At 41.4% G+C, this 25,533-nt stretch overlaps 1 protein-coding gene across 5 annotated transcripts in view; it reads right to left on the bottom strand.

The window, feature by feature from the left end:
* PLS1 (plastin 1) overlaps positions 1-25,533 on the bottom strand; it is a 105,956-nt gene that overhangs the window by 80,127 nt on the left and 296 nt on the right. For 2 of the 5 annotated variants that reach the window (XM_046645671.1, XM_046645716.1), the window contains exon 2: positions 7,835-7,877. The exons of 1 other annotated variant lie outside the window; for it this stretch is intronic. The gene's annotated coding sequence lies outside the window, so the exon portion shown is untranslated. Of the gene's footprint in view, positions 1-5,165; positions 5,289-7,830; positions 7,878-25,533 lie in introns of those variants that run through there. 2 more of the 5 variants (XM_046645690.1, XM_046645700.1) reach the window with 2 other exon arrangements.

Genomic DNA, 25,533 nt, shown 5'->3' with positions numbered 1-25,533 from the left:
AGTATTTACATCTATTTTTACTGATAAAGAAACTCAAGCTCACTAAGGTTAAGTAACTTGCCCAGCATCACTCAGCGGGTTAGCACTGGTGTCATATAATTCAAACGATGGTGTCAAGGTCCATGTTTCCACTACTCCACAGGAGGGTGGGCCCAGGAAGGTGCTCTGGACCTGCCACAAGGGAATTTAATGATTCTGCTTACAGAGTGAGTCTGAGCCAACCCAACTTTTGAAATCTTACAAAATTTTACTTTAGTTAATTTCAGTATCTTAAAATAACATTAATTGGCTGATCCAATGTTTTCGGTTTGTGTGTTTTAATGTGGTGGATTTTTCCTGTAAGTCTGACTATTCAGGGGAAATTCACTAGAGATTTTATTCTTAGTCAATAGTAATTACCTTAACTTTGTGAAAAAAACAAGTTTGAGGGGCTGGCCCCGTGGCCGAGTGGTTGAGTTCGCGCACTCCGCTGCAGGCGGCCCAGTGTTTCGTTGGTTCGAATCCTGGGCGCGGACACAGCACTGCTCATCAGACCACGCTGAGGCAGCGTCCCACATGCCACAACTAGAAGGACCCACAACGAAGAATATACAACTACGTACCGGGGGGCTTTAGGGAGAAAAAGGAAAAAAATAAAATCTTTAAAAAAAAAAAAAAAAGTTTGAAACTGATTCTTCATGACCTAAAACCAAAGACTAAGGAAGACCACCGTGATATTGTAAGGAAAATGTGCCATTATCAAGAGAAGTAAGTCTCACACTTAAGTGCTTTCAATAGCTTTATATAGCACTTTCACATATATTATTGCATTTGACTCTCACATCAATCCAGTGAGTTAAGCAGAACTGAAAATAATAATACATATGTGTGTGTGTGTGTATATATATATATATATATGCACCATAATAGTAGTATCTGTTTCCTCATATTATTTTATTCTCATTTTACACATGAGGAAACAGACTCAGAGAGGTCAACCTACATAGCCTAGGCCATCCGCTGGTAGGTGTCAAAGCTGGTACTATTTTCAGTGTGCCTGAGTCCCAGTCCCATGTTCCTCTCAATAAACCACACTGACTCTTGAATGTCCAAGAGCAATGAAGACATGAAATAGATTTTCAAGGAAACCAAGGAATCATCTTTCCACGTGATATTCAAGGAAGAGATCTGAGCCTCTTTTATGTAGACATTGAAATTAGATGACCTACTATAGAGGTTTAAAAAACAATTCTCTATGTGGTTCTTTTTACTTTATCAATTCTAATGTAACCCCCAATTCTCCCTTTTTTCTAAGAAGTAAAATATTATTTATTATATTCAACAAGAATTATCACTCACAAGCAAGACCATGTCACGAGTACATAAGTTAGTAGGACTAAAGCATGGCGTTTTCAAGGGTATGGTATTAATTATTGCTAATACTACTACTGATATTCATAATAAGGTCACTAAATGTTGTAGAGAGCTGAAAACATATAGAAAAGTGATGAAAATCAAGTGAGAAAGTAAACATAAATTTAGATAAATAGGTTATATTTGAAATTCCTATATTTCCCCTATGGCTTGATTCTTAAAGGTCTTTTGATTTTTAGCCTTTTTGATAAAAAGCTATGGGCCCTCCCCCCAGAAGAATGCACACAGATCTGAATTTTGCATGTCACTTCAGGGAGTTTATGGTTGCACAACCCACCCTCAAGCCCACCTGGACCTTCTAGGGGTCTACAGGCTCCAGGTTATAAACTCCAGCCCCAAGTTTTCCGAAAAGTTCCCTTGGAAAGAAAATATTTTAAAATAATTTCTTGGAGCACATGTTCTCAAGAGCGTTCTTCAACATTTTCCATGAAAAGCAATCAGTTGGCCAGCAAGGCTTGCTGGTCTAAAACTGAGCAATAAATACCTATGCCTCACGAAAGGCAAACATGTGCACATAAAACCATGATTCATGTCTGAAAAATGTACAGAATTGTATGTATACAGGAAAAAGAGGAAGTACGGACTTCAAAATGGGTCTGACAAAAATCTTCCTCAAGGGGCAATGTTTAAGCTGGGTGGGCCTTGGAAAGTAAGGAGACTTTTAAAGTTGTGGTTTGGGTGTAACAGATATTTCTAAAATCGTAACTTACAAAGCATATTCTAATATGTCACTCATATTTCTGAAAATTATTCCTTATAGAAACAACCTCCTAGCAGTGAGAAGTTAGTTACTCGTGAGGATGAGTTAATAGGCATGTACTAGTCAGAAAGATAAAAGGAAACTAAATGAGGTAAAACCCCAAATAAAAACCTTAAAAGTCATCCAGTCCAACCCCGTTTACAGATGAGAAAACTCAGGCCACACCCCATGTCCTGAGAGACCACAGTCACCGGGGACAATGGTCTCCACCAGGGTGCAGGAAGTAAATATCATGAAGAAATACTAGGGGATGAGATTAGATTTACAAATGATTAACATACGTATTTTCACTAGCATCCTAACTTGGTCCTTATGACTGATGATCTCACGTCACAAATAGCTGAAGGGATACCCCAGGAGAGGAGTGGACATTCCAGGAAGCAGAGGGGGACAGTGGGCCGTCACGCCTTCATTCACTTCCAGCATTTCTGACGCCCTGCAGTTTGTGTACTCCTGGTTGAGCAGACTGATGGATTATATAACCTAGCTGATATCAAACCTATCTTCACTAAACGGCCAAGTAGCTTTAAAAGATGCCTGCAAAGAAATAGGGTCTTGAAACTACACTAGTCATATTAGCACAAGAAAATGGAGGAGCTGACAGCTCTACTCCTAACAGGAATCTTCACCAGCTACACGAGAAAATAAAACAGGCAAATGTGACCACAAGTTGGACAAAGAATTCAAAATTATCAAGACTGTGTAAAATACAGCTTTACACTGCCATTGACAATAAACAGGACCCTGTGTACATATTGTACCATGAGATATTAGTTAAGGATATTATACAATCCTTCTAACCAACACATTTTTAAAAATCATCTTATTCTTTCAAATTTATTTTTATATATGCTTTACTGTATGTAACATATACATTAAGTAGCACTTGAATAAAAAATAAATTTGAGGAATATACCTTGGAAATGGTGTATACACACAAAATGCTTTTACTGATGGGAGCAGAGCAATGAAAAACGCCTGGAGGCCACTGCTCCAGGAAGAAGGCTCCACTTCCCACCTGTGCTGGAACAGGGACAGCGGCCATTCTCCCCACTATTTGTTACTACTGGTTAATGCCAGCATCTCTTCCATTCTGCAAGACTGAGAACTTGATTGGAAACATTTGGAAAGAAAGAGAGAAAAGGCACCCTAAAAATCTCAATTCGAATAGACAGATGTAGTCAGAAAAGGCCAGGAAACTCTCATAATTCTTAAAGCAATTCAGGCCCAGGCACACCGAGCGTTAGAGATTAAAATCGGCACTTAGAAGAAACAACAGGCAGTCAGGCACTCAAGTGGAATACATTCAGGAGTTCAAGATGTGTGTGCTTGCAGTGCACACCTAACCATCCTGTCCATTCTCCACGGGTTCCTATTACTGGGGTCCACTTTAGCCATAGGACCTTTTACAGCACTGGCGGTAAGTCAGCATGAACGTGGACTTTTTTAATGGCTAGATAAGGCCACGCCATTAGTAACATTTGTAGCTATGGAACGTAACATAATAAGGGTAATCAAATATCATGCTTTGGGTAGTAAGCTGATCTAAACTGAGGATCATAAAGGAATGTTATCCCCCTCATCCACAAGCACACAATTGAGCATTTGGCTGGTTCATTACGAAAGGGTGGCACCAGGGCACAGCCTTTGTTGGACTCTGGACTTAATTCAAGAAGGGGAATTCTGGTTCCTAAGAAAGCCATAAAGGATTTAAGAACTATGTGAAATTTGTCCATGGTTCTCACTTTCCAGAGTTAATTGCTCATGATGTGTTCATTTCTCTACAAGGAGCCACAGACCCAGTAACTCTATTCTATGACACGTACAAAGACATTTAAACGATTGACTGCTTCACAAAGCTGAGCAGATAAGTCTTAACTTTCTACTTAGGTTTGAGAGCTCAGGTCACTGCACAAAGGAAACATGCTTAACTTTTTAAAAGCTGGCCTCTTTTAAGAAAACTCAAGAGTCTTTAATTCTTTGGCACTAAGCTCTATGCAAACTGCCAGCAGTATCGGTATCCAGGTTTCCTCGACATGCATCATTCAAGACCTTCTCAGCTTTACACAGGCTAGCAACCACTCATTTTCTGCTTTACGAAGAAAAGAGCTAAAGTCAGGCTGTGACAGCTTCCAGGACTGTGCAGGGTACAGACAGAGGGTTCTCCAGCCAACTTCAGGAACCATGAAAATACTCCAAGTGAAAGGCAACATGCTTATTTGTACATTGTTTATAGGGAAAGGAAACCGTCTTTCTGAAAGCCTTCCACCTTTTCCCAAATTCAATGAAACAGTGAAAAAAGCTTTGAAGCAAGAGCACTTTCTCTAGTACATTTGATATTTAAAAATGTAGAAAAACAAAAATGATGACAAAGAATTTATTTCAAATTAGGTATTTTCTTCAGACTCCAAACGCGTGGATACAATCTTACCACATCTCTGGCACTGGCCATACCCTCTCTTCCCATATCTATGGAATCCCTTTAGGAAAAAGAGGAGTTTTGCTTACCCATGATTAAACTACAGACTGGAAGAGCTGTCTCATCAGACCAAAAGAATACAGCTTCAAAGCAATAATACATATACATCCTAGATAGCACAGAGAAAGTATATTCAGTCACTCTAGCATTTTCCTAAGAATCTACATACATTTCTAAAGGGAAAATTAAAGCCAAATCAAAAATTATGGATTTTTTTAATCCAATCCTGAATAAAGCATGACAGTCCTTTCTTACCTCACAAGCATCGCTTAAGGAAAAAATAGTTTTCAGAACAAAAAAAATTGAGAGAATTAAGAATTATGTGACCTTCACACTATGGTTACTATTTGCATTGACGATGCAAAGCCACCTAGAACCCCAAAGCAAGAATGCACTAAAAAAACAAACAAAAAACCATAAGGGGTTTATCTCAATTTAACAATCATATAAAAAAGCAGCTCTAGAATCCGAGGTCATACTGTTGCTATTAACATAAGAGGAAAATTTGCATACCTGCTTCTGTTGGTCTTATCACCTGAGATTTGGAGGTCCAAGAAAACAATTCAGAAGATTTAAAATTCAGTCTTTCTATCTGCAAATAATCCTCTGCCAAAGTCAGCGTTTGACCAAGAAAATGAACAACTCTACACTGAAGGGTTCTGCCTACTACTACAGATTTAATCTCAGAACTTGGTCTCAAGTAGAAAGGCCAATTTGCAACATGGGTGTGGTTTGCAACTATAAAAAAATCAAGGGCAAAAATGTAGATGTCATCACCATTTCTGTTTGATTATGACTGTGGTGCTTAAAATATACCAGGCTATTCACTTCACCCTTTAGATCCCGCTCAACCTATGGAATGGGACTGCCCTATGAAGTCTTATGTTATTTTTATAAATATTCCTTTGCTACTTTAATTTTGAAATGGCAATTTTGTTTTCACTATGTGAAAAAATTATTAAGCAATCAAGTATACATTGAGATTCCCGGAAAGAATCAGGAAATTGTATTAAACTTAAAAACAAAAACACTCTACATCCTACTACTTTTTTTTTTTTTTTTTTCAGTCACTGGACTAATTTCAAGCAAATGTACAAAATGACCTTTGAATAGAAACGGGAAATATCATATGGAATTAATTAAAGAATGTTAAAGACTGAAAGTGACTCAAGGGTTACAGTCCAATTCTACTTTTTGAGTGAGGCAAGACTAGGTTTACTTATAAAATCTATGATCCAATCCATTCTCACCAAATGGTTAATTCTCTGAAGAGGAAGTCTGAAACACCTTTTATGATAGCTCCATAAAAGTAAAGAATGGCTGTTATAAAACTGCTTCACAAAGTGAAAGAAAAAGCTCAGGATCTGTATGTTATGAGCCAGTTATAAAAAAAAAAAGTATATATTGTATGATTCCATTTGTATGAAATTCTAGTAAATGCAAACTAATCTATGGTGACAGAAAGCAGATAAATGATTGCCTGGAACGGGGTGGTAGGAGGGATACAAAGGGGCACAAGGAAACTTTTGGGGGTAATGAAAGTGTTCTGCATCTTGATTGTGGAGAGGATTTTGTGGGTGTATACATCTGTCAGAACATGTCGAATTGCCTGCTCTAAATGAATACAGTCTGTTACACCCCAATGACTGTCAACAATACACTCTTAACGTATTTCAATATTTTAAAGGCATCTATATTGAAGAAGGTTTAGTCTTGCTCTATATGGCCATAGGATGGCAGAACTAGGACCATTAGGCAGAAACACCAGGAGAAAATTTCTGCATCAATATTTAACCATTCATGTTGGTAACTAAGGTGGTTTCCAATGTTTTACTTTTAGAAATAATGCTTCAACATCCTTGAACACAGAAAAAGAATCGAGAATGAGGGACTTTACAGCCCTGAATCCAACTTCTCTAATATTTCACCCATTCCATTTTGTTACAAGCAATTTCACTTTCCACTCTGCTGGGAGGTGTTGTGGCAGACAGATAAAACAGGCAGTATGGTGTCTGCCACCTTTGCTGACAATAGCTTCCTCTTCAGTACCTACCATGAAGCTCAACCAAAATTCCAGAGAGAATATATTGATTTGATCTCAATAAAAACTATGTAGAAAAGTGATGTGTCACTGCTCAGGGCCAAGTGCATGGTACAGTTTTAACAATTTGTGAATATTCAAGGCACAAATATTGTTTGAACCACTACAGGATTCAACAAATATGGAAATAATAATCTGACTCAACGCTGTTTACATAACTCAAACTATTTGATGAAGCAAGAACATTTAGAAAAGAATTTACTGTTCCATGTTTAAAGGCACCTTCAGGGCAGAAGCCACTTTTTTCTCTTTTTTTTAAGTTTTTTATTTTTTCCCTTTTTCTCCCCAAAGGCCCCCAGTACACAGTTGCATATCTTAGTTGGAGGTCCTTCTAGTTGTGGCATGTGGGACACTGCCTCAGCATGGCTTGATGAGCAGTGCCATGTCCACGCCCAGGATCTGAACCAGCGAAACCCTGGGCCACCGCAGTGGAGCATGTGAACTTACCCACTCAGCCACGGGGCCGGCCCCAGGAGCCACATTTTTTAAAATCTCTGTAAATCCATGTATATTTCCTTGGCAATCTGTTTATAAGAAGTATTTTCACAATATAATAATTACTTTCTGTATCTTAAAAATAGTCCGTTTTTCAAATTTCTAAACCATCAGGGTAGCGATTTCCATTGAGAGTAGTAGCAAGTGGAAGGAAGCAGGAGGGTTTCTAGGGTGCTGGTAGTAATTCTGGATTCTTGATATAGGTGATTTCATAGGAGTATCCATTTTGTGAAAATTCATCAAGTTATACACTCATGATTTTTCCATTTTTCTGCATGTATAGTAAATGTCAACTAAAGGCTCAAAAATGGACAAAAAAACAAAAAGCCCACTCCCTTGCCCCAATATACTGCTAGGTAATCTGACAGAATATGAATTGACCTAGCCATTAAAAGACAAATTGGAAACCTCATCTCTAACAATCCTAGTTCTATTCACTTAAATTAGACATTCTTAGCAATCTCCTTTTGTTAACAACATGAATAAATATACATATCTTGCAGAACTTTGGTGTATACACAATACAAACACAATCACGTAAGTTCAGTACTGCAAATCAATTCAATAAGTAGTTTTGAGTACCTACTATGTCCAAGATGCTGCAGGGGCTTCTTTAATTCTGTACAGATTTATGGAAGAAAACATCAGAGAGAAGAACTCAAAAATGGCCTCTGAAAGACTGGAAGATGACATGTATTCTTTTTACCATCTTAATTCAGCTACTGGGAAAAATGAGTACATGCCGTACTGTAGCACCTTAGAAAATGTTTCACAGAAGGAGTAGGTGCCAAAACTTGTTGTGAATGTGCATTATTACAGATAATGGGCAGAGAGAGAGAAGGGCAGCCCAGGCAGTTGGAAGGGCATGAACGAAGGTGCAAAAGCACAAGGGTATATGGCATGGAATGAGCAACTGAAGGAAACACCTTGGCTGAATGAGTGTGCCCATTTCACATCGTAACATTTTTTTCTGAATCTAAATTACCAGAGAAGCAGACACAATGTGAATTACCTCCCTTTGCAACACACAGAGACAAGTGTTGCTGCAGCTCCGCCTGATGACACAAAAGTCCCAAAACATCCTTTCTAAAACTACTTGTTTTGGAACCTGGCCCTGAGATGATTTCAATTTAGAAAAAATCCAGTTAAATTACATTTTCTCATACACATCAACATTAATGCCTGGAGCCTTGCTGGCGGTGATAACCACTGCTGTCTCATTTTCCAACAAAAGCAGACAATGTATCTGTGGCAGGCAGAATAACTGCCCCCAAATATACCCTTGCCCTCACCCCCAGAACCCATGAATATGTTACCTCACATGGCAAATGGGACTTCACAGATGTAATTAAGGGTATGCACGTTGGGACGCTACCCTGGATAAATCTCGACAGGCCCAATCTAACACATGAATTCCTTAAGAGCACAGAACCTTTGCCTGATGGATAAGAGAGATGAACTAGGAGGAGGAGGAGGAGAGACTGAAGTGTGAAAGGGGCTGGACCCACTTTTGTCAGCTTTAAAGATGGAGGAAAGTGGTCATGAACCATGAAATGCAGGTGACGGAGTGTTCTGGGCAAGTCACTTTAGTCCCCTGTACCTCAGTTTCCTCATCTGCATAGAGGGAATGACAAGATCTACCTACCCCTGGGGTTGTTATGCAGATTCAGCAGTTCTTGGAACAAGGAACTATTCAGTTACTCTGATTGTTAACACCACCATAATTCCATTTCTGGATGAAGTCAGAGCAAAACACTTTTAAGTAGAGACAGTTTGAATTCTTTAGTGTTCTTCATTCCTGTAACCGTGTCTGGAAAGATTAAATATTTAACAGAAATAAGCTTCCACTCTGGACTGCATGGAATAGAGTGTTTATAAGAGGTTGTGTTGCGGGAAAATGAATAAAAGCAACCATAGTATCCAAACCTCTTTGAGGCTCTATGTACCCAAGGAGACACAGTTTTGTTCTAAACCTCTAAAAAGGTTTGCTGAAGCAAAAGAGATTTTTCCCAAGCACATGCATTCAGGAAATCTCTCTCTTCTTTCACCTTAGAATATGAAATGCCACCCACATGCCTGTTGAGACCAGTTCTTGCCATCTCTCAAGTTCTTCAGTGGCTAACCAGGCATCCATCCCAATCTGAAGACTGCTGAACGAAACCGAAGCAGCTGCTCAAGGTTACAAAGCAAGTTAAATAATCTCAACTGGCAGGTGAATACGAAGGACATAAAAAATCATGTCACTGAACAATATCCACAATTCAGTAACATGAAACTGAATAGACACAACTAGGAAGCAAACAGCACAGCGGCCCTGAGTCCGTGCTGATGACAGATGATCACAGTCAAATGGCCTGTAGTTGGCATCACAACTAGAGAAATAAATCAGAGACCAGAAGTTTAATAAAATACAAAACATATGTAAAGAATGGTGTTGGAAGAAATATCCATTTCATTATTTTCTTTCTGTATCTTTTAGTGTTCTTCCTCTCTCTGCCTGTATTCATTCCTTCATCGTTCCTTTTCCTTTCCTTCACCCTTTATAGAAAAGATAAACATTAACAGATGAGAAAAGGGGCATTTAAAAAAAGTCTTTGTTAGCACCTGCTGGTCCTTCCCAGACTATGTGGGGGCGATGGGGGGGGGGGGGGGGGGGGCAGGGGTTATCTCCTGGGGGAAACCCATTCTCCTACCTTATGTTTCCACAAGAGCCTATTGTTAAAGCAGCACCCTGGCCTCTTTCTCTACAGACTGTTGTCTCACTCTCCTCCAAAGAAGGGGAACTGATTTATCTCACAGGTGAGAGGGAAAGTGCCTTGGGTCCACTGAACCTCATTCCTTTACTGCAACGATTCTCAAACTTTTAACTGCAACAGAATCACAAGGAGGGCTCATTAAAACAGACTTTTAGGCCCCACCTCTCAGAGTCTCTGATTCCATTTGTCTAGGCTGAAGACCACAAATCTGCATTTCTAACAAGTTCTGGAGTAATGCTGATACTGCTTGTCTGGGACCACACTTTGAGAACCACTGCTACACTGGATGGTATTCAACGTCACTGTCCTCAGATGGCTTGCCCCTTCCCTCTTTAGCAGTGGCTTGTCCTCAGGACTCAAGCTCTCCTCTTCCTCCATATGGTAAGCACCCCAGAGGCAACTGTCCAGCAGGTCTGCCTAAGATGGGGGCTGGGAAGGGTAGAAGTTAAAATTCTGGAAGGAAAAGTATGAGGAAGACCATTTGGCCACAGGCCCAGGCTGCAATCCTGTCCAGGAATAAAGTTGATAATTTGAACTTTGCGAGGCCACTAGCTATTTCTCAATCAGCTCAGAGAATAAAGAGAAGAAAAGTATGAATAATCAGGCCCATCATCCCAGGAGCGTTCAGGATAATGATGGAGAGAACGATAGAGGATATCATTAGGAATTCCCAAAGTCTCTGGCCTCATTCTGGAAGCAGAGTGACCCTGTCTTGTCTAACCCATAATGCTGAAGCCAGATGACATCAACTGTGCGTACTAAATAATGTTCCTGCTCCTGAGGAAGATTCAGTTATCACCTAAGTGGTGTAAAAGGAGAGAAGAAGATACAGGCCCTTCAGGAGATTTAGCCTAGATTACGTCTCTGGGTCAACCATCAACAACTGTCCAGACCAGGTTGGCTGGCTCAACAGCTCCCTCCCCATCCACAGCTAAGTAAAGCTCTGGGCTGTTCTTCAGCACCCCGGGCACCTCTTGACCACCCCTTCTACCCGTGCTTTCCATCCTTGGGTCTGGCAACTCTGCTTCTGTGCCATGTTCTGTTCACCTGCCCAGATCCTGCAGATGATGCTTTTGAGTCTCAATTCTCAGCTGACACCCTGGCTTCAAGCTGTGCAGTGGAGCCAGTCCTGCTCTGCCTCTGTCAGTTCCACTCAACTCCTGGAGCCCTTAACAGGGTTCAACATCCCAAGCCCCTCTTGCTCCACGAGAGAAATCTGGATAGCAAAGGTTTTCTTTAAGAAGAGCAGCAAAATTAAAACATAATCTCTCAGAAAAGAGAAAAAGAGAGATGAGGATGAAGCCCAGCTAGAGCCTCCATACTCTGGAGACATGCATCTCAGGCTCCTGTAACTTCTTCACCAAACTAAGAGGCTCTCCTGGCTGTCAAAGGGACAAAATGGCACCCGGGGGCCAAATCCTGCCTGGACACATGTCTTCTCTGGCTCATTAAGTGTTTAAGTCACAATCCTTACGATCCCCTGCCGTCCTCATTCTCCCACTGCCTCTCTTCCACAGAGCACACATGAACGAACAGTAGTTAAGCACAAGCTCTATCGCCTGCCATTGTTAGTTTCCTGAGATATTTGTGAACTCAAATTATAGCATCGTGCTGTTGAGAGAAAGAAACACACTTATTTTTTTCTCCTCAGCTGGTGGTTGCTCCCATTCTCAGTCATGAAGCCATAATTGTAGGAATCATGAACAAAAGGACAAGTGCTTATCCCAAAGCGGCCCAGACTTGTGAAGGGTGAGGGGGGAGAGGATAAAGGGACTCAAAAAGGCAATGCTTTTTCAACACCTCTAGTTCCTTAAAAGAGGATGACTCACGAAAGAAACACATATCCTGTGTTGTTACAGGACAAAAATTCCATAATCAGAAGTTACCAAATGTAAAATTTTATGGCACACTTCATTTTAAATTACGCATAAGGCAAAAAGAAGTTCTCTGTTTTTGGAAAGACTCTGTTACCTGACAGCCCTTTCCATTTAGCAATAAGCTAGACTACTGCAAAACTGAGAGGAGAATCATTACCTAATTAGGAAATGATCACCATGCAATAAAAGCGTACAAAGATCTTTCCTTGTCTCGAATCAGTCTGTTCTGTGCACGTATAATGCACTAGTTGAAAGTCCTGCCATGCCACTGCCTAATGACTAAAGTGTCACAGCCAGAGACTCGCCCCAGAGTGGCACAAGTTTGGGTACCTTTTGAATTCCTGGTCTTTGCCCATAAGATTAGATTAGTGAGTCGGTGTCAAGGTAAATATTTGATTTTCAAAATTCTTTTCTCTGTCTCACAACTCTCCTTCTGAGGCCGGCACTTAAACGGGAAAATAAAATGTATTACAACTTACTTCTCTCTTCTTCTCAGAGACTTCCAATTACATAGTTGCTTCTTAGGAAAAATAATTTTTTAATCTTTACTCACCACTTCTATTTTCTTACATTGCAATAAAAAAGACACAGTTGAACTACTTTAGTGCACATATTTTAGTGCCTAGGAAGGCATAATATATCATTAGGAGCCCTGGCTCTGGAGTCAGAATTCTTGGGAATATAAACTCTTCCTCTTACTAACTATATCATGTTGGGTGAATCATTCTGAGTCTTAGTTTTCAAAGCCAAAAAATGAAGATGAAGATAATAATACCAACTTCATAGAGTTTTTGGAAGGATTAATTAAACACCAAAGGACTTAGAAAAGAGCCCGATATATAGCAAGTGTCCAACAGATGTTACCATTTTAAATATTGGTGATTCGTGATTTTCATAAAATCAGTGGTCCTCAATAGTCATATACATGTGTGCACACTTGTATATTATGTATTTTGTATAATTTACAAATTTGTATATTGTATGTTAAAATTTCTATATTATGCAAAATACATAATTTGCTAAAATGGCATTCACCAACAACTGATGGAAGAGTTGTTTATTGAATAAAGGCCTGGATGAAGTTAATTATATTTAAACACTGAACTTGAACAATTTAAGTAATCCTTAAAGCAGTTCACCATCTATATGTGAGAATAAAACCACACAGAGCTGGTTCTAGCGCAGGGGTCAACACTCTCGGCATCCAGGCCAAATCTGGTCCACTGCCTGCCTGCATACAACCTGTGAACCAAGAATGGTTTTCCTATTTTTAAACAGTTGAAAAAAATCAAAAGAATAATGGTTTGTGACACGTAAAAATTATAAGAAATTAACATTTTAGTGCCTGTAAATAAAATTTATTGGAACACAGCCATGCTCGCTCATTTACATATTGTCTACAGCTGCTTTCATGCTACAAGTGCAGAGGCAGAGTTGTGACTGAGACCATATGGCCCACAAAGCCTAAAATATTTATTATCTGGCCCCTTACAAAAAAAAGTTTATCAACCCTTGGTCTAGACTGTCGTTTCTATGAGGGCAGAGACTGCTGGGGCCTAGTTCAGTGCCTGGCCCAAAACTGTGTTCAGTAAATATTTGATGAATGAATATGGCATCAATGTAAAGAGCCTGAGGTGGGGCTCCTCGTTTGTGCTAAAGACAGTGGTTCTCAAACAGAGAACAAAAGGACTACTCTAGTCTACACAGCCTAGCAAGGGTCCCTGTTACCCTGGAACTCCAACTGTGGAATTTAGGACACAGTGAAGAGGACAGGGAAAGGGCAGATCATAAGGACAAACTAAAGAGGAGTTCTGCGTTTACTAGTAGTATACTTTTAAGAAAAAATGGCATCACAAAAACACAAGAGAATCAGTTTGGAAAAAAAAACATTTATATACAAAAATATATATATACCCTGCGGCCTCGGCTCACCACAAACTTATTCCTAGATATGGCTGCTAAAAAAGTTTGGCAAAGTCTTAAATTGCATATATATAAGTATGAATCCAAATCACAGTAAATACTAGGTCTCACTGTAATCTGTGCTAGTTAGACAACACCCAGAGTGCCACCCGCCACCCGGGGGGCCTCGTCTGTAAGGCAGTCTACTGATAATCTGATTTCTAGAGGAGAGCTACCTGCACGGCCACGGGTCTAAGCTAGGCACCATTTCAAACAAGGCACGCTGAGGGAACTCAAGAGTATTCACAAACTTCCACGATGGAGATGAAATCATAGTCCTCAACCTGAATTAACTCAACCCATGTAAAACACTTAGGAGAATGTCTCAATAAATACAAGCTTTGATCATCAGAGCCACCCCCTGAAGAATTATGATGTAAAAGAAATTTTACTGTTATTCCTTTAGAAGATGCAGCCATATCTACAAATGGATATTGGATATCAAGTTGCAGAACAAGCCGCACAGAAATCATTACAAATTTTATTAGTTTATAGCAAAACTCACTTATAATTTATTATCAGGTAATTATCACTAAATATTTCAGCACACTTTTCTAGCTTTACTGGAGATTTTTTTCAAACTGACCAGTCCTCTTGCACTAAAGAAGGCGCAGCAAAGACATTTATTGTTCTCTGAAGATTCACGCCCTTCCCCTCACTTATTTCCTTGCCGTAAGCAGGGTCATGTGACCAGTTCTAGCCACAGGGCTCTGAGTAGAAATTATCTGTGTCACTCTAGGCCAAAACAATTCAGAGCCATTATGTGATCCCCTGGCCTCCCTTCCCTTGCTGAGACAATCTGGAAGTCCCAGGTTGAACTAGCAAAATCATAAAAGTCACAGGAGCCTGGATGTCTCGGTCACTGCACAGAGAACGGCTGACCTGGAGACAGCCAATGCACGCTCACATTTATGTGAGCGGAAATCAATGGAGATTTCAGGGTTAATTTGTTCCTGCAACATAGCCTACTCTATCTTGACTCACACATGAAGTCTGAGCAGAAAAAAAACTTTGTATCCACCTATGGTCAACCAACATCGGCCATTTATACAAGGATTAGCTGATTAAGTAGGGAAATTTTCCAACTCTTCCTCAGACAGGTATCTGGACAACTTTATTATTTCATTTCAAGTGCATCCACAGACTACCATCATATCTACTCCTATTCAAAGATAAGTATTTAAAACCAAATCCTCTATGCCAATCATTTATGGACAAAACTTCAGATCTTACTGAGATGTACACTGAGCGACATACCCTGAGTGACGTAACCACTGATAAATCTTAGCTATGTTGTTCCCCAACATGGCTTTTCCTGCTTTACGACCCCCCAGCTTCAATTTCAGGTGACAATGTGGAAATGGAGTGACTATTCCACAGACAGACAAGATGGCATAGTGCCCCGGGCAAAGCTGGCTCAGTTCTCCTTGGTTAGCAGTCAACAAGAATGTCGTTAATTGGACTGACTGATTTTGGTGGGCCTTGAACACACAGAGATGTTATCTGCTCCCGCTGGCAGTAAAAATATCCAGTAAGATAAGGACTCAAGCCTGTGTCCTTCATTACATCCCTGATTTAAAACCACCGGAAACTGGAGCCTGACCTGGTGAACAGCAGGGTATAAACTTCCATAGCCCTAGGTTCAAATCTCAGCTCAGCTACTGACAGCTGTGTGAGTCAGGCCAAATGACACAGCCTCTCTGAGCCTCCATTCTCTGCCTCCTTCACACAGCATCTGTTATTACTGGAATTGATGTAGATGGAAATGCTCACTATACATTGGACCCTCGCTACCTCCGAACCATGGAATTCTTCTTCAAGTCAATCTGAATTTCTACTAACTTCATGTTTTATTACAAGCAAAACTACATTCTCAGGTACATTTAAAGCAGTAAAAAATATACCTTCGATTTTACCCTTAGACTGGATGCTGCCTGATGTCCGTGACAAAAATAAATTCTACTACTTAATTTGATCATCTTCCAATGTGATCAAGTCCTTCTAGGAAAACACATCGAGTCAAATTTCTGTTCATTTTTCAGAGGCAACTGAATTTTTTAAGTTTCTAAGAATTTTCTATTAACCATACTTCTGCTGATTTCCAATTCTGACTATGTATTTTCATACTCCAAAACCTAAGGTAGAATAAAGTAACCTTTGGCTCTTGTTTCATTTAACTGCAGGAAAAACAGATATCCAAGCTTCTAGCAGATTAGCGTATTAATATACATTTCTGGGGCCGGCCTTGTGGCCGAGCAGTTAAGTTCACGCACTCTGCTTCGGCGGCCCAGGGTTTCACAGTTGGGATCCTGGGTGTGGACCTAGCACCACTCATCAAGCCGTGCTGAGGTGGCACCCCACAAAGCAGAGGCAGAAGGATCTACAACTAGGATACACAACTATGTACTGGGGGGCTTTGGGGAGAAGAAGAAGAAAAAAAAGGAGAACATTGGCAACAGATGTGAGCTCAGATGCCAATCTTTAAAAACAAAATCCCAGACCCAGGAAAAAGTATTTTTAGGTGTCTTTCCAAGATAGTATGAACTACTGATTGGTACACTGTAAGACGCGGGGTTCCTCCTCATCTGGTGTGTTTGGGAGGGAACCAGCAGTCAAGGTAAACCCGAGATCGAGATAAGCCTATGACTCAACAATGCCTACAGAATAAAGTTCACATCCTGCAATCTCATACTCAAAATGTTCCACAACCTTCCCCAAATGCCTGTCCAGTCTTATCTCCCTGTACTTCCCAAAGTGTGCCAGAGCACTGGCCCCTGGCTGAACCTGCACTTCCCTCTTGCACTTCCATTGTGAGGTTCAGTTGCCCTCTGTCTGGAATGCCTCTCCTGATTACTCCCCCCGCTGAGCTTCTGCCCATCCTTCACGCCTAATTCAAACGCCCCTTCCTCCATTATTTTCTTTATGTAGACATATGCTCCCTCATCTCAGAGGGCTTAGGAAGAGGCACAAACATCAGAAGAGAGCATAAATCCTCATCCCCTCAACCCTGCCCCGCCTGCCCTGATTGTTACAATGGAAAGTGAACCTTCTTTCTCAGCCCTACCACCTTTGGTTTCTATCATTCTTACTGCACCGAGCACCAGCTGCCCTGCTGGAGCCACGAACTCAGGCATCTTAACCCTCCTACAGGACTGCCTGTTTTCTGAGGGCAGGGATGCAACCTTCTGCAATAGCGTAAGTCCTACCTGCAAGCTATTCCAAAAATACTTGCTGATAGAAGTTTACCATTACATCCAGATTAACAAAATAAAACCCACATGCATACCCCTTTAGTATACGAGTCATTTTAGCTGACGTTGGCTGTTCAGCTTTCCACGAGTGGAATGGCCATTCTGGCTGAACAGCAGTTATTTTTAAATGTGGAAGATGAGAAAATGGCTGGTTTCTTGGAAGAACTGGGGGGAGGGGGGAGAAACTTACAGGGGGAAGCAAGGGGCACAAGGCAGCAACCACTAGGTAAATGAGACTAATTAAAAAATAAAATAGGGGCCGGCCCCATGGCCGAGTGGTTAAGTTCCCACGCTCTGCTTCGGTGGCCCAGGGTTTCACCAGTTTGGATCCTGGGCGCGGACATGGCACCGCTCATCAAGCCACACTGAGGCGGCATCCCACATGCCACAACTAGTAGGACCCACAACTAGAATATACAACTATGTACTGGGAGGACTCGGGGAGAAAAAGCAGGGAAAAAAAAACGATTGGCAACAGTTGTTAGCTCAGGTGCCAATCTTTAAAAATTAATTAATTTAAAAAAACTTGAAACATCAATTTCGTGAAGGTAGTAAAGTTTCAGAAGAAAATTTTTTTCTAGCTCATCTCACACATTCTCTACCCTGGCCCAGTGGTCTCGGAATGTGGTTCCCAGATCATTATCCTAGCATCACCTGGGAACTGGCTGAAATGAAATTCTCCTGTCTCACTCCAGACCTAAAGAATGAGAAACTCTGGAGCTGGGACCCAGCAATCTGTTTTTTAACAAGCTCTCCAGGTGATCCTTAGGCGAGCTCAGGTTTTAGGACACATTAAAGTACCTAAAGTTTCCTGAACAGACCGGCTCTTCCCTGTCTCCACGCTTTTGCTCGTGCTGCCCCTTCCCCATGGAATGCTTTTTCCTTTATCTATTCTCTGTAGATTGAACTCATGCTTTCCTTTCAAAGCTCAACTCAAAAGTCTTGACACCTTCCTCAACTCATTGAACAGAATTAACTGCTCTTGATTTGGGCTCTCCCAAAGCTTCATTCTGTCCTTCCTCCTGGTACTAACTCGTGTCACAGACTGTCCCTGTGTCTGCCTCCTCCATCTAACTGAGAAACCGCATGTACAAGGGCCATGTCTCACTCAGAGCCCTGCCCCTAGTCCAGCCCCCTTTATTTAATCACCTCACTTTTATTTTGTAGAAGAGAGAAAAAATTATTCTGCAACAAGTCTCTGATTAACAATGAGAAGGATACTGAGAGGCATCCATCCCTCTCTCCACAGTGGAGATTAATAAATATCACTTTCGAGTGAGATCTGAAGATTAGAGGGCAGTTGTTGAAGCCACCTTTAGCAAGAGAGAACTCACTTAAAGAGCTCCATGGTCATGGCTTAGCCCTAAAACACATTTAGGATTCTATAAAAACCAAATACAAATTTCACAGAGAAATTATTCCCTCTGGTCAGTAAAAGAAGAAAACATGGGTTGATTGGGAAAGGACTAGATTTGAGGCTAGACTGAAGTTCCAGGAGGACAGGCACCCTCTGTCTGTCTAGGCCATCCCTATGGTCCTAATGCTGAGCCTTGACATTTTGTCAAATGTTGAAATTAGAAGACACAGATATGAGTTCCATCTCTGCCACTTCCGAGCCAGGTAACCTCAAGCAAGCAATTAATTCCCAAAGTCTTGGCCACTTATCAGTAAAAAGAAGCCAAGTCAGAAAATTATTATAACTACCAATAAATAGCTGACCTCCTTAGTTTATAGTTTACTAATTGCTTTTACATTCACTGTCTTGTTTAATCATCAAACCTGCAGCTGAAGATAAGGCCTCCCTTCTCATGGGGTCAGAAACAGAATCACAGACTTTGACTTCCCATCCATGGCCCTGATCATAGGCCAAACTGATTTCAGATATCAAAACTTTAAATTACCCTAATGAGTTCATTTTGATTGACCACTAAACATTCAGAGATTCTCAGATTACCATTTTCCACTGATGGTGATCTTGCGCTTAACTTGGACTATTTCAGGATAAGAAAAGAGATCAAGCAAATTGCTTTTATTGTTGTTTTTCCAACAATAATTCACTTGGATGACAACTTTTGCTAAAAAACATCACTGGGCTTTTGCGAGCTGTGTTTCAAGGCTGGCACCTCACTGAGCTAGTAACACTTCAACTCTGCAAGAACTGGGCCACTCTTGGAAACACTCCCTGGACCAAAAGAGTGTCTCAATGAACCTCAACCTGAGGAGAGAGGAAGGAAAAGAGAGACCACCAGGAGAGAATGCTGAGAGAGCCCTCAGCTGAAAGAATGCAGGCATCTTCGAGAATTTCCAGTTTGTTCCCAAAGGTTATAAATACTAATTTGATATCGAGCTAAAGGTTCAATTACGTACTAACTTGATATTGTCTTTCCACCAAATTATTGATGAGTAGCATTAAAACCCTAAGCAAAGACTCATTTATCAAACCTCAAAATTCTAGTTTGCATTGATTTTTTTCTATAAACAGTACACAGTGAGTATAGATCATCAAGGACAAAAAAAACCCAATATAGCCATAAAAGGTGGCATTTAAGATGACAAAGTGAAATGAGACAAAAAGTCTATTTGTGCCTTTGATCATTCACCATAAATGAGTTGGCCCTGAACCCAGTTTTATTTCAGCAATTTAATCTAGATTCTGAGCACCCGCTATGGGAACAAGGTGTGAATGCAGGCAGTGCTATTTAAGGCCTTCAAATTGCTTGATCAACATCAGTTTTCAGTCATGGACTGTCATGCATCACTTTGGATTTTACAATTGTGATTTGTGGGAAGAGGTTTACCCTTTTACTCATGGAGTGCAGCGGGCCCCACATGGGAATTCATTGTTGGGAGGAAGGTTTAGAAAAGGAGACCTTGGTCCGAGGCGTGATTAACATGACTGATCCTTCTCTACACATGCGCCAATGTTTTAAAATCAAATTCAATCCGAATTCTATTTTGACAGCTCTGCTAAAATCTCTTAGTTTCTTGGTTCTTCAACAAATTGAAGGGGCTTTCATCATTTTTTATTAAGAATGTGTTATTTCCTGGGACTGGATCTTTAAACAATTCATCAAGTTTCTCAATAATAAAGTAAATCTGGTTTCCTCTAATACTTTGAGTTTCTCCTGTTATCCCTTCCTCAAAACCTTTTGCTTTTTATCATGAAGAAGACCCCTACAAATCTTCTTCCACCTGACTAAGGCATCCATCCACCTTACTATCAAAAAGACAGTTTCTCGGGGAGTGGCGCAGCAGTTAAGTTCGCACTTCTCCTTTGGCGGCCTGGGATTCGCCGGTTGAGATCCCGGGTGCAGACCTATGCACTGCTTGTCAAGCCATGCTGTGGCAGGTGTCCCACATAAAACAGAGGAAGATGGGCACAGATGTTAGCTCAGGGCCAGTCTTCCTCAGCAAAAAGAAGAGGATTGGCGGCAGATGTTAGCTCAGGGCTGATCTTCCTCAAAAAAAAAAAAAAAAACAGTTTCTCATGTTTTCTTTGTGGTCAGCTTGAATCTTCTGAAGGAGGAGGAATGTCTGTGTGCAGTGAGTTATCATCCAAATATTGTTGTAGTTTTACAGCTCTGAATCACTCAAAAGAGTAAATCATAAAAATTTAGTTTATTAGAAAGTCTAAAGTCCTCACGATTGGACTTTAATGAACAAACTACCTCTCCTAGAAAATCAACTTTTCCGATGAAACAAGTGTTTTAAATAAACAAAAGACTCTCCTAATCATCACTAACTCTCATCCTTTCTGTGCCCACAGTATTATCAAAAAGCAACTTGCTTTTACAGAAGCCACGCTATATGTTTCTCGCCGAAAAAGGCAAATAGGCACTTTCAGACACAGTGGTACTGAAAATATCTAAGATGATCAAAGTTGACATAGCCTCACATCTCATGTGATTTTATGTCAGCAAAATTTCCAGCAATCAAAACTGTATAATCATTTTATAACCAATAAACCTGTATGCAGCACAAAGGCCTCTCTTTCTCCCTGATTTTCATCACCATCCAGAAGAAAACCTTGATTCGGATCTCTGTTCAGTGAGAGAGCTGTGTGACACGATGAGTCCTTGGAGACTGAGACAAGTGATGGGTGGAGGCCAGAAGCAGGCAGCCTCTCCTGTCATGTCCAGAGCTCAGGCTCTGGGAAAGCACAGAACCAACTCAGGAGAAGTTGAAGCGGAAGAAGGAAGAGGAAAGAGGGCTCAGATGGCACAGAGAGGGAAGAACATGCTCAGCTGGAGTCCACTTTGAGACTCCCATGACAGAGTACCTAGGTTCATCAAGGGGGGTTGGGGAGAGGGGGACGACAGCCTTTTCTCACCAGCAAACCTGAGGCCTGCCAGTCCTGCCTCTAAATTACTCGTCTCTGACCTGGGGCCTTCCCTGAAGTAGCTACACCCAACTCCAACTGCAACAAGTCCACACTGACTTTGGACTCCCTGATCTTGAGGATCCCAGGAGAATGTGTTCAGGCCTGGACTCTCCCCGGGGTTTGACCACAGTTCAAAGGCCTGAGATCAGGGTAAGGGTCAGGACCAACAGATATTCCAGGAGCTTCCAGTCGTGGAACCTGCCACCCCAGGGGAAAAAATCCTTCAAGTCCTTAGGCTCATTCGTACACGAGATGACTTCGAACCCCGCCCCCAACTTCAGAGGCACCTTCTGGATCATTGCCAACTCACCTCCATCACCCCAGCTCCACTCCCAAAAGATGGTGGAAGCAGAATAGAAATAGCTTTAGGGTGCACCCAGAAAAAGAGCTGCTGTCTCTGCCTCCAGGAATGCTCCGAGGATGAAAAGGAGATAAACATTAAATGAAAGAATTTAAAAAACAAAAAAGAGAAAGATTCATCACTGTTGTTTTGTTTCTCATATTAAAGTCTGGCTCATAGAATGTTAGGAGTTCACCAGCTGAAATCTGCGGCCATTCTAAGCAATCTGTTAGGGTTACCATAGAAAAAGCTTTGAATTTTGTCAAGATATTTAAGTTATTTGAGCTTTCAGTAAGGCAGGCCTGGGAACAAAGTTCAGCTCAGCCACTTGCCAACTCTGTGACCTCAGAAATGTGATTTTATCTAAGCCTCAGTTTTCTCATCTATAAAATGGGAATTATAATTGCACCAATCTCATAGGATGGTTTGTAAAGATTAAATGAGATATTGCTTGTAAAGTGTTTAGGACAGTGTCAGGTCCATGGAAAGCATTCTGTAATACTATAGTTACTAATATTACTATTTTGAGAAAGTTACATAATACAGTCATTTTACACAAGGTTGTGGTATATGACTCTAGATTTTAATATTTGGGCATTTTTTAAGTGTATAAGATACTAACTTAAATGTAACACCTGATTTTTGCGTTTGGCTGTCCAATCAATTTTGACTGTCATTATGAAAAAAAGGTAATCCCTCTATACCTGGCCAAGTCTTCCCTTCCCTCTGTCACCATCTCTCAAGCTCTGTCTCTCCCCTCAACTGCTCTCTCTTCTTTACGCTTTTATAAGAACAAGGTCACCGCCAGTTGAAGCCAGTGATCAAGTACAGTATGAACGTCAATGGAAAGGATGTACCACACAAGAGCTCCCTCAATGCTGTCTGCAGCTCCAAGGAAAGGCTATGTTTTGATTTGCAAAATGACTATTTGCAACATCTGTTCCAGGTAAACAAATATTCCAAACCACCTCCTGAACCAGGATTTTGGGTTCAGAAGCATTGCCTTCTGTCTTGTTTTTCCTGGTAGAGAGTCTCACCACAATTCTCTCTCTCTCTCTGCCTTATACCCCCATGTTCCTGGGTCATAAACACCACAGCCATCGCTCACCACCTCCTGGGAGTGTAGAATGTCTCTCCCAAATCCACTCTCAGTAGGAGGACTTTGGGTCCACCCGTTTGTGTCTTCTGCCCCGACAAGCTAAGCTGCCACGTCCTTTCCAGACTCTTCCTCAACTCCACAGTGTGCAGATTCCCACGACTGCAACCTCACTCCTCCTCACTCAATACACTCACGCTTGAATTGGCCGGTCATCTCATGTCATCTCTTCCAATGACACAGTCATCCTCCCATGGCCCACCAAGTTCCTCCCTTTAGATTGATCTCTGAGGGCTTCTGATCCATAGAACATCTCAAACTGGAGTGTTCTTCTGCCAACTTATTAATCTTGGAGCCAACAACCTTGAAAAGTAAGGGTTAACGAAACCAGCTTAGGGCTATTAGGGAGGAAACTTGAGCAGAGGCTCTGGTTCCACCATTAACTAGCTTAGTCAACCATACCTCAGCTCCTCCGCTATAGAATGAGGGAATGGTCTGGATAAAATCATACCTCATAGCTCTAAGATCCTGAATGTCCACCCTCCCCATGCCAAAATACACTTGTTTGTTTATTCATGCCAATAACTACTGAGAGTCCAATACTGCATAGCAACATGCCCGACACTGTGAGGGGTTAAAGATTATTCTCCAAAGAGCTCATCATCTAGAATGAGAAATAAGACAATCACATCAATAACTATAAGAAAGAGAAAGAGATGTCATAATTGGAGGTGCTTCTAAGATACAAAGAACATCACAAGCCCATTAGCAACACCTCAAGCCCGAAATAAAGTAATTTTCAACGTCTTTTCTTCTCTCCATCGAGTCTTTCACCAAATGATTTTTCCTTTACATCATTCCTTAAATCTGTGCTCTGCACTCTGAGTCACATATGCTTATATGCAGGCCCTGGGCAACTCTCTCCTTGTATGATTTTACCTCTGTCCCTAGCACTCCCCTTACTGATCGGTGATCTCTCATCAACGTATGAGAATCACCCATCAGGCTGGTCTGACTTGGCTCTGTAGCCTCCTCCATATTACAGAACATCCACATCGAACCCCTTTACGAAACTGTCCATACTTCACTTCCTCCCTCCCCTACACAGTGGCTGAGAACGTACTTTGTGCTTAGTGCTGGCTGGGATGTCTAAGTCACAGGCTTTAGCCTCCAAGAGCTTACATACTGGTCAGGAAGTTGGGACATACGCTAAAATAGCACTCGGGACCCTAAAGGCGAAGGGGCTACTAGCAGCACCGACAACAGCAATAAATGCTAGAGGGTTCAGAGGCGGGACAGCTACTTTCCGGCTGCAGTAATCAAAGAAGGCTTCTAGGAAGCGGTCACACCTGAGCTACACCCTGCAGCAATGGCAGGACTTCAACAAGGGAGGCACACAGGCCTCTGGGCCAAGGGCCAAACGTGAGTGAGGCAAGGAAGGTGGGTGGATTCAAGACCAGCAAACTGTTAGGTGGCGAGTGGGTGAGAGGGCACTTTCTGAAAGGAGTTCACAAGGTACTAGAAGCTTAGCAGAAATAACTAATTTTCTGCTTAAGTCAGACTACGTAGCATAAGGAGATAGACGAGAAAAAGAAAGTTTAATAATCTAACCAAACTGTGAGGAGAGTTACCAGCAGGGGGATAGGAAAAAGCCATGAAAAATCAGAAAACCTGGTCCCAGGCCCAGCTTTGCCAAGGAGGGGCTCCCGGGCCATAGCAAGTCATTTAACCTGGTTCGTCTCGGTTTTCTCATTTGTAAACTGAAGCAGCTGAACTGGCTGACCTCAAAGGTCTCTACAGTCCAAACCCAAACCAATTGTATATTATTTCTGCCATTAAAACATTCATCATGGGGGGTGGAGAGAAAGGCGGGTATCCATATTTCCTTTCCGTATACGTTTCTCTACTAAACTTAAAATTTCTTTTTCCTAAACTTAATTCTATGTCTATGCCTCCCAAATCATACATTTAACATTTTACCTAAATAATGTTCAGTGTGTGCCCCGACCTAAAATTTTTTTTTATGGCTAACAGGTTATCCAAGAAGTCTGTGCAGCACAGCCTCAGCCTGCACAAGTTATCCAGATATCATAACCCCAGGCTAAAATACTTCTGGACGAGCCATTAAAAGTGACAGGGTCGAGAAAGGGGAGAATTCTGTTACTCATCTAAAAGACTGCTTCCTTTTAGTAGCACCAAATGAAGTTATTTCAGGCAATAACAGTAATGCAGAAAAGTATCAGGAAAAAATATCTTGAATTTTAGAAAGTCTCTACTTGAAAATGAAGCTCAAACGCGGAAAGTTTTTGGCACCGAAATTCGCTGAAAGTTGACAGCTTTGATGCCGCATCCAGAGGCCCCCTGCTCCAGGAAAGACACCAAAACAGAAACCACGGATGCGCTTTCACTCCAGCTCTATTGATCCTATGCACCAAAAGGCCAAAGGCAAATAAACCAGTCACAGAATTCAAGAGAAACAGGCTGGATCAGAAAGCCTCACCAGTGGCCACTCAAAGTTTAAAAGAAAGAGAGGAAAACAACAAAGTTAACAGAAGGCTAAGTTCACGCCGGGCGTCACAATGCCGTGCCCGGGCTTACTGTGTAAGCGGCATAAAGACGCGA

The sequence above is a fragment of the Equus quagga genome, chromosome 1 (assembly GCF_021613505.1).
Source record: "Equus quagga isolate Etosha38 chromosome 1, UCLA_HA_Equagga_1.0, whole genome shotgun sequence".
In the NCBI taxonomy this organism is placed as follows: Eukaryota; Metazoa; Chordata; class Mammalia; order Perissodactyla; family Equidae; genus Equus; species Equus quagga.
The sequence above is the reverse complement of the archived record's forward strand: the minus strand, read 5'-3'. Positions and strand labels throughout refer to the sequence as shown.